This window comes from Crocodylus siamensis, chromosome 11, assembly GCF_052110815.1.
Source record: "Crocodylus siamensis isolate JL-2025a chromosome 11, ASM5211081v1, whole genome shotgun sequence".
NCBI classification, from domain to species: Eukaryota; Metazoa; Chordata; order Crocodylia; family Crocodylidae; genus Crocodylus; species Crocodylus siamensis.
In genome coordinates this window covers 22,875,160-22,887,717 of record NC_143405.1, presented here as the reverse complement: position 1 = coordinate 22,887,717, position 12,558 = coordinate 22,875,160, and the positions used below count along the sequence as shown (strand labels likewise).

Here is a 12,558-nt window from a genome sequence, read left to right as displayed (position 1 = left end):
TGATTCGGACATAGACGCAGCTTTAAAAGTTTTTTCTACATACCTTGAGGTAGCAGGCATGGCTCATGATCACTGTGATACTGGGGCTCATGCAGAATCCCACAGGAGTGTGGGGCGCTGCCCCCCCATGCCTCCCCAGCTTGGCAATCGGCCACAGGGGGACCCTGTGTGCCCATCCCAGACCCAGAAGGTACCAGTCACTGAGCCAGGGGGGCGCAGAGGGCCCCCCCTGCGTGCTTCCCAGCAGACCCGGAAGTGGACCGGAAGTGCTTCTGGTCCACTTCCAGGGCTGCTGCTGAGCATGGTGCTGAGCACTCCTGTGGGACACTCCATGCACCCCAGCATCTCAGCATTCATGAGTCCCTGCTACCTAGAGATATTTAGAAAAAACATTTAAAGCTGTGTCTATGTCCAAATCTCTGAATCTTTCAGAATTGATTCGGAGGGTTCCAATTTGATTCGGAGAGATTGAAGGGTCCTCTGATTCAGGGATTTGACCACCAAATTGGGCCAGATCTCTGCCAAATCAAATCAGGGACCAGAAGCTTCTCACAGCCCTAGCAGCTGCTAATATTCCTCTGTTCCTTCCTTGTAAAATAGTTTTAAAGAAGAGCTTGAACTAATGAGACAGGCTTTTGCTTTTTTGATGGGCTGATAAATGCTGTTATGTATGTGCTATGTAAGTAAATGCTGTGTAACTCCCAGCTGGCTTCCTCAATGGTCAGGAGCAATGGTGGGGGGGGGAGCCCTCCTTAATCAGAGCATCTTGCCAAGTCCTGGCCACAGCCCCCCCCCCCCAGCTTGGCTCTGTAGAAGGGAGGGAGGGCTGCTCTGGTGGCCCCTGGCTTCTAGCCTGAGCCACTACAGGTATGTGCTGGTATTTTCGCAGCCCAGAGGGGATATTTGTACGGTTACAAACTGGTTCAGTCTAGCCAGTTAGACTAACGTGCAAAGATTGAATCAATTCAGGCTTAGGCTTTTTGAATGTCTGTCCCTACCCTATCTCTGTAATGCTTCTCAAGTCAGGCATCCAAGAAGTTCAGTCCTCCACATTATTGTCCACTTCGGAAAACATGTATGTTAAATCACTTGCCCTGGGTCAGAGCCAGGAATAAAATGTGCATCTCCTATCTGTTGACTGTGCATTAACTGCAGAACTATCCTTAGCCTGCTAACAAGCATGGGGAACTAAGCCAGGTCTCTGATTAACACTTTGTTCCCACATTAGGTTCATAAATCTGTTACAAAACTTGTTAACCTGTCCTGTGTGGCCCCCAGGGGGACCCAGATGCTTGCTGCAGAGTAGGTTAATGCAAATGGCTACATAAGTCTTTAAGCAACCGTGTTCACAAGCACTGTTATGGTGACTTGAAATGGTGTAAAATCTGACACAGGGTGCCAAACAACACCCCCAAGCTGAAGGAAAATCACGTTCCTGGAACAATCCATGTTGTCACCTCCAAGAAGGAGGAAGTTGGACAGTAGTTTGACAGCCAGAATTGTTGTGTTGAAAAGAATTTGGAGATTTTTAAACCAACAGCTGAATTTTCACACACAAGTGCCATCCTGCCCTCTGAGAATGAGGTAGTCAGGCTTTCTCTGGAAGTAAGCCTTCAGTCTTTCCATTGACCAATGCCAGAGCTGGGGGCCACTGCGCTAAGGGTTTGTTTACCCTGTTAAGCCCATGGGTTTAGCTAAGGATTTTATTGCATCAGCTTCACTTTGGCAATGGGTAGCATTTATTAGGTGTGGGGGCAGGATGTGGAACCCAAACAGCACACAGTGTAGGATAATGTTATAAACTGGATGAGCTTTGAGTTTGTTTGCACAACCAGGGTTGAGTAAGAACAAGATTGAATTACCTTGGAACCTGAATTCCCCTATTTCACTCACCTCGAGAGTGACCTCTCCTAGTATTAGCTGAAGATTTATTTGTAAAACAGTCAAAGGGAATCCCAGACTGAGAATAAAGATTGAATTCCCCTCTTCACTGCATCATCACATCATAGAAAAGTAGAGTTTGAAGGGACTGTAGGAAGTCATCTACTTCAGCTCAAAACAAAAATTTGAGAAGCTTAGATGCAGGAATGCTGGGAAGCAACAGATTGTTCATTCAAATCTGGGCTTCTCCTTTCCTGAACTTTGATTCAAGTGAACCACTCTTCCTCTTGTCATAACATACTAATATCAGTCATGTTCCCAGAAGTCACTTCATTAGCCCTAGCAGCTGGGACTATATGCAAAGAGAGAGAGTACTGCTTCATGTTTGCTTGCACAGAGCCAGGATCTCTGCTGCTATAGAGAAAAGGTTAGGGATCAAAAGGAGTTCTGTCATCATCAAGAAGGCATGAAGAGCTCTGTGCCTCTCCTTTCTCTCCTCCCTTGGAGAACTCAAAGGACCTATGGGCTGGATCTTGGAGCCTACCCTGAAAGACGAGCCAGCCATAACAGGTTATAAATACCCCCTTTATCATACCTATAAGGGATGGAATGCAGCAGCAGAAAATTCCCAAATACCCCACACCCAATCACTATAGCTTGGCTCAGCATCAAATGACATGATCTTACTCTTTAGTGATTCCAACTGTGGCTGGCCACTATGGCTAGGAGCAGATTTGGGCTTGTAGGGACAAACCTTGGCCAAACCTTCTTGTATGTGGAGGGCTCCATTAGTAGCAGTTGTCTTCCAGTGGAAGTGCACTGTTAATTGGAATCGGGGCGTTTATAGATGTGCTCAGGTGGGGGGGGAGTGTAATTAACATGGGTCTGGGAGCCGCGCTAATTTGAAATGCCTGGAGTGTCACGCATCAGCGTCCCCACACTGAAAATGGCGGGGGTGCTTTAAAAAAATCTTGTCAAACTAGCTTTAGTTAAAGTGCCCCTGCCACCATGTTTCAGCACAGGGACAATGATGCACATGATGCTGGACTCTCCTGGAGTGCAGCAATTATCAGGCTTCAGCAGATGCAGTCAAGTCTGCTTTGATGCATTGTAATTGCAGTGTGTTGAAACAGCCTCCCTGCAGGTGTATAGGAGCCCAGAGTGTTGGTAACTAGGATGGGTCCTCTTGCTGGCAGCAGGAACAGTTTAAATTACATGGGATTTCCTTTTAACATCTGAGTGCTGGGATGCAGGCTGCTTGCTGCCTTTAAGTTATATTTAAAACAACATGTCCAGGGGAAGGTGGTGGTATGGGGAACATGAAGGCTCTGGATTCAGGGTTTTGGACCAAAAAAGTTCTTGGCCATGGTGAAGAGATCAGTTGGAGAAATAACTGACACTGACATAACGTTGCTTGATAAAATCCCACAAATCAGGAAATTCCTGTCTTTTAGCTTTCCCATAATGCCCATGACCATGGAGTAAAGGTTTGGCTTCCATTAAAATTGGTTTGTGGGGGAGGTATTCAACAAACACCACAATTTAATTTCTGGTATATCATTTCCACTACTCAGTTCTTTGCTGTGTTGTCTATGCAGCTCAGCCTAATTAGTTCCAACTTTCTACTCCTCACCCAGTCACCATCCATCTCTTCCTTTCCTTGCCCTCTTGTGCTCACCATCCTACCCACTTCCATCAGATTGGAGTCTATATTCATGCCCGTATTCAAGTCCGAGTTATCACCCTATTTCTGCCATGAGGGAATTTATGCACCCAGAGTGCATAACAGAATGACTCATACTTAGTCAGGTAACCCAGAAGCAATCACAAGCTACACTTTAGCCATCCGCTAGGTGAACTATACTTCTGCCCCAAGTCCAACACTAGTGACATAATTGAGGTGAGGAGGAGGGGGACACATTTAAATAGTAATAATAAAAATGAAGCTACACAACCTTTAGTAGAATTTTGTTCTGATACTACACAATGCACAGGTAACAGTCACTGTGATTGGGCATGCCTAAAACTTCCCATTTGAACCATCTTTTGCATCTGGTAATACCTTGCCATTCAGACTGAATTTTGTGCACAGATAGATCTGTTGCCCCTGCTGCCTGTGCACAGTGTAGCCATAATTTTATAAACTAAACTTACTGCTGTTATGGGGGGACTAGCCAAATGCCTGTCAAGAATGATGGGGGGCAGGGGCAGGTGGGGAAGGAGCACCACCGCCCACCACCTCATGCCACCGCTGCCTCCCAGGAACTGGGTGGTGGGAGAAGCTTGTACATGGCAGCCGCTGCTGCCAACCACTGTCCCATGTGGCCACTGCTCCACATCTGGCCACACACAAGCTACCCCCCCACTCCACATCTGGTCCTGTGCCCTGCACCCCCCACACATGCCCTGCCACTCTACAACCAGCCCCATGCCCAGAGGTGGATTAATGTGTACTGAGGCCCTGGGTAAACACAAAATTGGAGGCTGCCTTACCCCCTGGGAGCTGGACTGCTGGGCAGAGGCAGGGACCCTTCTCCTGGTGCTGGCAAGGGAGGCTGGGTGGACCCTGCTAGGGCTGGTGGGGGGCACGTGCCCCCCTCTTCTCCTTGCTCCCTGCCCCCCCTGTCCTGCTATGGCCAAACATACACTCACACACAGGTGTACACAGAGGGGAGCACACTACTCTCATTCACTCTCTCCATATAGACACACAGAAACATACTCTTCTTGCCAGGAACACAGATACATGCATGCATACATACATATACACACACACACATGCAGACGTGCACACTCTACTCACTCACTCTGCACATGGACACACAGACACAAATACACTCTCCCTACCATGAACACAAGCACAAGCGCACACATTCACGCATGCACATGCCCTCTACTCTGCACACAGACACAGACACAAACACACTTTCACACCTGCTATGAACAGACGCATGCACACACACGCGGAAGCAGAAAAAGAATTGGGGGGGACTGAGTGTGAATGCATGTGCCCCTGCACTGCCCCGGTGGGAGTGGGGCTTGGAGCAGGCTGCGATTGGGAGGGAGCAGAGCAGAGTCAGGCTCGGGGCTGGGCCTGCTGTGCCTATGCGGCTACCACTTGCCTGGGGTCATTGCCTGGAACTGGCAGCCCCTGGAAAACTGCCGCCCCCCAGCCCCGGCTGCTTCCCCACACTGGCCCCAGCCCTGCATTGCTCAGGAGGGCCCAGAGCTTGGGGCTGGAGAGGTATCAGCCTCAGCTGTACCACCAGGATGCAGGGGACAGAGCCCCGGGCACCCTCGCACCTACCCCGCGTTGTCCCTATGAAGATCCCCATACAGCCTGGCAGCTTCCCCAAAGTGTGTGCCGGGGAGCCAAGGGGGGCACGCAGCCCCTGATTCACGTACAGGACAGTGCAGGTGCAGCTGGGGCCAGGCTCTGCCTGCTCCCAGCCTGCGCACCTTGCTCCCACCTTTGTCCCACCTTGGCTTCCCAGCACCGCCTACAAAGGAGCTGCCAGGCTGGGCCATGCTGTTCCCAGGGATGGCCCAAGGTGGGCAGGGCAGGGTTGCAAGGGACTCTGTCCCCTCCAGGCTGGCAGTGCAGCTGAGGCTGGCCCTGCTCCAGTCCCCAGCTCCAGGCCCCCCCCCAGGCGGTGGAGGCCCAGAGCCAGTGCCATTGCAGGGCAGGGGGCAGTGGTTTCATGGTGGCTGCTGTCAGCATGCAATAACCCTGGGCACAGGGAAAGGGTGGTTGCATGGGCATGTCTACCCCACTCCACCCCTCCCCATGGCTCCGTGTCCACCTGGCTTTTGTCCAACTACCTCCCCTCCCTGGTGGGCCAGGCAACAGGGGGGGCGCCACCACCATGATCCATCCCCTCGCTCTCAGGCAGGGAGACATGGGGTAGCTCCACTGCTCAGGCAGCCTGCATGGGGTAAGTGGTAAGATAAACCTCATCATGTCCCCTTTGCCAGACACCAGAGGGACAGGGGACTAACCCTCCTACCTGCCCGCCCACCTAAGGGGCCATGCCAGCTCGGCTCTGCTTGCGCCCTCGCCCTGCTGCTGAGGCAGCGAGGAGGCAGAGCCCTTGATGGGGGCAGCAGCGCCTACCATGGTGTCCAGGGAGCATAAACCTCTTCCTGGCAGGGGGGCCATGTGCAAGGAGGCAGAGCTACTGTGGAACGAGTGGGGTGAGTGGCAGCACAGGCTCAGAGACAGCAATAGCCCCCCAAACTCCCCTAGCATCACTGCTCCCCCTGCACAGTCTGTGGCAGCTTTCCCTGCCCTGCAGTGTGGTCCCCCCCAGGTGGGGAGAAGCTTGCACTCTGGGACACCAGGACAGGGGTTGCTGCCCCTATCAAGGTCATTCCCCCCTCATCACTCCAGAGGCAGGGTGCAGCATGGCCAGAGCCCAGCAGGCACAGCCCCATATGTGGGGGGACAGGAGGGGGCCCATCCTGTGGCTCACCCCATGCAGGGAGTGACCAGTGGTGGTGGCAGGAGTCAGGGCAGGCATACACCCTCTGCCTTAGGGCCATTTTGGCTGGTGTTTGGCCATGTCCCTGTTGCTGCAGCAGTGAAAGGGGAGTGCCCAGCAGACCCTGGCTTGAGTCTGTAGGACAGGGAGGGGGGAATTAAATCCCTCCCTGGCCAGTTCACTTCAGGCTACTGCCAGGCCTGGCCACACAGCTCCCTGGAGGGAAGAGCATGCTCTAGCACCCCCTGGCACCTGGCCTGAGGGAATGTCTGTTTAGTTGCAAACTGGTTCAATCTAGGCAAGTTAGACTAACCTGCAAAGATTGAATCAATTCAAGCTCTGGCTTTTTGAATGACTGTCCCTAGCCTCTGAGAACACCACAAGGAAGAAAACGACCCGTAAGGGCTCAACTTCAGACTGTGCGGAAAAATCACTTAGATTCCCCGTGTTATATTTTCAAAGGCAGCAAATAATCTTTTTTAAAAATCATTTCAGTATCAGCAATTGTTTCTTCCTGTAGGTTGTCCAGATGGCACAATGTTTTTTAATATCTGATCCTGCTTCTAGTTGGGACATTGAAGTTAATAAGGAGCTAGTGAATATACATTCTAACTCATTTTGGGGTCAGAGATATGGGGAGTCCAGTTAAAGTGCATCATTATAAAAACCCTTGTTTGTTTGGTCAATGAGTGCTGCCAAACACTGCTCTTAACCTCCTGCTTATGTCTCTCGGAATCATACTTTAAAAAAAAAATAGGTTTTTTTTTGCTTGTCATAAAGTGGAAATTTTGATTGTGTTTAGCACTGGCTTTATTTTAATACCGGTGATGTCTGCTCGCTTTTGGAAAATCTCACTCCTAAAATAGTATAAAAATATCTATTTCAACAGATATAAGCAAAAGAATTTCCTTAGTAAAACCCATTGTAAAATGTATTTCTTTTCACAGGAAATATATATATTTTTAAATTTCCTAAAAAATAAAATTGTTTTTGAGTGAAAAATTGAACATTTTCAGATTGGTTGAAAATCCTTTTTTTAAATTGAAAAATGACCTAATTTAAATCCTCATTATTATTTATTATATTGTAGCTTTTACAGTGTGCAAGACACCATACATGAGCTAGCTATGATTGAATAGATCATTTAAATATGTACATTTATATATGTAATGTATACTTCACTACCTCGTTCAGACTTTCAGTTGTTACAATGAGATCTCCACTGTGTTCTTTTTGACTTGATAAGAGAGTCAGAGGGAATGGTTCTCAATCTTTTTAGACTCAAGTCTCCTCTTGGAAAATCCCAGCACTTAGCTTTTGCTGATTTTTTGACTATAGGAAAAATACTAGAGCAATTCTTCTTGCAAAGACCTTAGCAAGACCACAGCAGGTCACTATGATACTATGGATTTCTATTTGAAATCTCTGGGTTTATTTTGTAAATCATAGGTAAGTGTTTGAATCCTGTGGAACCTGTAAAAGGATTTCATGGAACCCCAGTTGAGAATCACTCTTTTACTCTTGCATTCAAATGGAGCTTTTAATAGCAATGATTGCATGGGTCCCATGACAGACACATGCAGGATCAGTTTACAGCAATGACTGAAAACTAGATCTTCTGGAAATGTTGTAAGAAGCAAAATCTCCATGAAAGTAAATATTTGCAAGGGTTAGAACGTGGACTTCTGGGCTTTTCTGCCTCCCTTCACCCCAGTTTTTTAATTTTTATTTTAGTCAAAGTTCAATGCTAGCCAAACATGAGACTGAAGGCCTTTGACCCTCCCCATAAAGTAAGTACATCTCAGTTAACAAAAGTTCAAGCTCCCATATGCCACCCTGCTTAGATGAACCTGACCTTCAGGGTTCTCTAAGGTTAGGTACAGACAGTCAAAAAGCCAGAGGCTGAATCAATTCAGTCTTTGCAGGTTAGTCTAAACTGCACAGATTAAATTGAAACAGAAGTGAACAGACATTTATCTTTGATTCAGGAAATGTAGTCAACATGCCTACAATGGCTAAGACCAGGTACTGGGGGGCACTAGATTATGGCTCTCTGGCTGCATGTTCACTTCCTCTTCCTGCTGCCTCCAAGGTCTCTGGATTTGCAGTCCAGAATTACAACAGCAGGACTCTGCAGGGTTGTTCATCAGTTCTCCTTCCTGCTTTCTGGTGCCTCTGGGATTTGTAGTCCATAGTTGCACCTAGCAGTAAGTTTGAGCAGGGGAAGGGGTGTTTAACCTCCTCCCTGGCCCTAGATATTAGCTGGGGCTTGTTTGGGTGGGGGGCATTGTCAGCCAGCCCTCACTGCTCCAGCTAGGGAGCAGAGGGGAAGGGCCAGCCCTGCTCTCTGGAGCAGACAGCCCAGTCTAGCCCAGGGCTGCAAATCCTGGAGGACTGTGATTTAACTTGAACCAGGACAGAAGTTTCATGAATTGGTTTGACTCAAATCAGTTAAGTCTGATGCTGCATTCAACCAAGTTTATCTTAAACCGGTGTCAGCCATTTTGAAACTCGTTTATGTGCTTCTGTTCTGTTACAGGTTTAAACCAGTTTCTGATCACTTAAATCAGTTTATGTGTAACTTCTGTCCCTTGCCCAAGAAACCAAGTGGTTTTTGTTCTCCGGTTCTATAGGTCTCCAGTTTTCTACTACCCTACTTATTCTGCTCACAACTGTGGGCTAAAGCTGATGAATTTTTGTAATGCTGCTTCTCTGCACAAGGAAATGGATGCCTTGGTGGAAACTGGTAGGTTTTTTTTTTTCCCACACTGGTTTCATCTGAAGAAATAGTAAGCCAATAGGGCTGTTAATTTTGTTTAAGAACCTACCATATACTGTCATCTGGCACAAAGGGAAATTTTCACTTGGACTGTTCTTTAGGGCTCAGATCAATTTCTGCCACGATCACTGGGTAGTCAATAGATGGTAAATACATTTTCACCAGAAATTTAGAGTAGATTTGTGCTGGTGAACTGCAGGTGAGCGGTGCTGTATGGTTCATTCAGTCCTTCATTTATTTGCTTTACGACAATTTCAGTTTTTGCCACTGAGACTCAAGATAATTAAACTGAACTAAGAGGACTGGGTACTTATATTCAGCTTCCTTGAGCTTATTATATTAAGTTGACCACTTGTGCCACCAGATTCCTTGCAAAGAATTTTTCCATGTTTTCAAGATAATGTCCATGCCAAGTAGCAATGCAATTACAAATTCTGCCAGTTCTCCTGATGGAGTCTCATAGCTTTACTGCCACAAATACACAAATGGCATTTCTGGGGGTTTCTAAAATTATTCTTTTTTTCTGCCACTGAGTGGTTGTACAATTGGCAGTGTACAATGAAGACTCCCTAGGTATATACACAGAGGAATAAAATAAATGGGCCAATATAACTTACAAAAATACTCTCAAGCATTTCAAAACTAGCTCATCTGAAAAAAAAGTGGTTTGTACACAGTACATGGTAAAGTGGGATAACAGTTGTCTCATTTTTTTGGTATGATATTATTTGGTATAATTCATTCTTTTGTGCTTTCATCATTTATGAACAATGCTGCCTTCCTAGCCTTGTGCTGCTAAACCTTTCACAGTGTTTTCCTTCAGGTACTATATAACTCTTCAAGGGCCTACATGCTTGGAGAAGCAACTCTAGATTTATCACTCTTAAAAGCACTAGTGGTTCTCTATATCTTTTTTTCAGACAGGGAAAAAGAGCAATTTGTGTGAAAGAATAATGGTGGCACAAGAAATAATTGATATAAACTGGCTATGAATAAATCTAAACTGGAAATTAGAGGAAAGACTGACTTGAGAACAGTCAAGTTCTGGAACAGCTTTACAAAGGGAGCAGTAGAGCCAAATGACCTAACTGATTTTAAGTTGGAACTTTACGAGCTCATGAAAGAGATAATATAATGTGCTGCCTGTGATTGAAGGGCATGGGACTAGATAAATCCAGAAGGTCTTTTCCAATCCTCTGTTCCTAATTACCTATCACCTGGACGAGGGAGAAGAGATTGATGTCATATATCTTGACTTCAAAAAAGCTTTTGATCTGGTATCCCATGATCACCTCTTGGCCAAACTGGCCAGTTGTGGCCTTGGCTCCACCACGATCTGCTGGCTGGGAAACTGGCTCCGTGGTCGGACACAGAGGGTTGTAATTGATGGTAGTCACTCATCGTGGTGCCCTGTTACCAGTGGGGTCCCTCAAGGCTCTGTCCTTGGACCCATACTGTTCGACATCTTCATTAATGATGTGGACATTGGAGTCAGGAGTGGACTGGCCAAGTTTGCCGATGACACCAAACTTTGGGGCAAAGCATCCATGCCAGAAGATAGGCGGGCGATCCAGGCTGACCTGGAAAAGCTCAGCAAATGGGCAGACGAGAACCTCATGGTGTTTAACACCGAAAAATGCAAGGTTCTCCACCTTGGGAGGAAAAACCTGCAGCATCCTTATAGGCTCAGCAGTGCTACGTTGGTTAGCACTACAGAAGAAAAAGACTTGGGGGTCATCATTGACCACAAGATGAACATGAGCCTCCAATGCGATGCTGCGGCTAATAAAGCGACCAAAACGCTGGCTTGCATCCATAGATGCTTCTCGAGCAAATCCCGAGACGTCATTCTCCCCTTGTACTCGGCCTTGGTGAGGCCGCAGCTGGAGTACTGCGTCCAGTTTTGGGCTCCACAATTCAAAAAGGATGTGGAGAAGCTTGAGAGAGTCCAGAGGAGAGCCACGCGCATGATCAGAGGTCAGGAAAACAGATCTTACGATGATAGGCTGAGAGCCATGGGACTCTTTAGCCTGGAAAAGCGTAGGCTCAGGGGTGATGTGATGGCCACCTATAAGTTTATTGGGGTGACCACCAGGATCTGGGGGAACGTTTGTTCACCAGAGCGCCCCAAGGGATGACGAGGTCGAACGGTCACAAACTCCTGCAAGACCGTTTCAGGCTGGACATAAGGAAGAATTTCTTTACTGTCCGAGCCCCCAAGGTCTGGAACAGTCTGCCAGCGGAGGTGGTTCAAGCACCTACACTGAACACCTTCAAGAGTAAATTGGATGCTTATCTTGCTGGGATCCTATGACCCCAGCTGACTTCCTGCCCTTTGGGCAGGGGGCTGGACTCGATGATCTCCCGAGGTCCCTTCCAGCCCTGATGTCTATGAAATCTATGAAATTACATTTTCAAACATATTTGTATTAAATCTACTTCACTGCAATTTATTTAGATAAACTCTCCTTCCCTCTAGCATAACTAATAGGGCTGAGCGAAATTACACCAACAGTTTTGTTTCGATGCTGTTTTGACTCATTTCGAGCTTGAACCAGTGAAATCAAACTGAAACACAGCTTTGAAACAGCCTTGAAACAAAACTAAGCAAGTCAAAACACTTCCAAATTTTCGAAACATTTTGATTTTCAAAGCTCAAGCTGGGCTTCTCTGAATGGAAACAGAAACTAAAGTAAAGAGAGGCAGAGGGGGTGCTCTGATTGGCTGTGTAGCTGGCCAATGACTGTCATCCTTTCCTGAGGTCCCTTCCAATCCCAGTGCTCTGGGGGAGGGATGGAAAAACTGCACAGAAGGCAGCACTGTTTGAACTGCCCCGCGCTCTGCCTTGGTGTCAGTCGCTGAGCGGCGTGTTCTAGTTTTGCCTGTCAGCAGCTAGGGGTGCAGGGCCCCCGAACCCAGACTCCCCCTGCACCTATCTCCTCGACAGCTGGCAGGCTTTGTGGCCACAGCAGGGCCTAGCAGGCCTGCAGTTTTCAACCCCTGTGCCCCAAGATGGACACAGTTGCACAAGCACCCATGTCATGAGTTTTGCCTGTCAGCAGCCAGAGGTGCAGGGCCCCAGAACCCAAAACCCCTGCTCCAATCTCTTTGACAGCTGGCAGGCTTCGTGGCCTCAGCAGCGGCTAGCAGGCCTGCAGCTTTCACCCTGCCGTGCCTTAACACACATAGTGTCACCTGTGTCACGAGTTTTGCTCGCCTGCAGCTTGAGGTGCAGTGTCCCCAAAACTCCTGCACCTATCTGCTTGATACTTGTCAGGCTTTGTGGCCTCAGCAGGGGCTAGCATGCCTGCAGTTTTGACCCCGCTGTGGCTTACCATGTACATGTGACATGAGTTTTGCTTTCAAGAGTTTGAGGTGCAGTTTCCCCAATGCCCCTGCACCTATCTCCTTGAAACT

At 47.8% G+C, this 12,558-nt stretch overlaps 1 protein-coding gene across 6 annotated transcripts in view; it reads left to right on the top strand.

The window, feature by feature from the left end:
* HEMK1 (HemK methyltransferase 1, mitochondrial release factors N(5)-glutamine) overlaps window positions 1-12,558 on the top strand; it is a 156,480-nt gene that overhangs the window by 86,253 nt on the left and 57,669 nt on the right. For 2 of the 6 annotated variants that reach the window (XR_016438467.1, XR_016438471.1), the window contains exon 15: window positions 8,996-9,108. The exons of the other annotated variants lie outside the window; for them this stretch is intronic. The gene's annotated coding sequence lies outside the window, so the exon portion shown is untranslated. Of the gene's footprint in view, window positions 1-8,995; window positions 9,109-12,558 lie in introns of those variants that run through there. 6 annotated transcript variants of the gene reach the window in all.